Raw genomic sequence first — 208 nt, 5'->3', positions numbered from 1 at the left:
AGTGCAGACATTGTAGTATGAGAGTTGTACACATAAAGTTGTGGCACCAGACATCACTATGATTTCTCGTGATACAGTTCACCATACGTTGGCCAATATTAGTCCTAGTGGAATGTTGAAAATATAGCACAACTCTAGGTATACTGTAGTTACATTAATGACACATAATGTCATACAATGAAAATAACGCCATAATCATTTCACAGTG

This window comes from Penaeus monodon, chromosome 34 (genome assembly GCF_015228065.2).
Source record: "Penaeus monodon isolate SGIC_2016 chromosome 34, NSTDA_Pmon_1, whole genome shotgun sequence".
Taxonomy (NCBI): Eukaryota; Metazoa; Arthropoda; class Malacostraca; order Decapoda; family Penaeidae; genus Penaeus; species Penaeus monodon.
The sequence above is the reverse complement of the archived record's forward strand: the minus strand, read 5'-3'. Positions refer to the sequence as shown.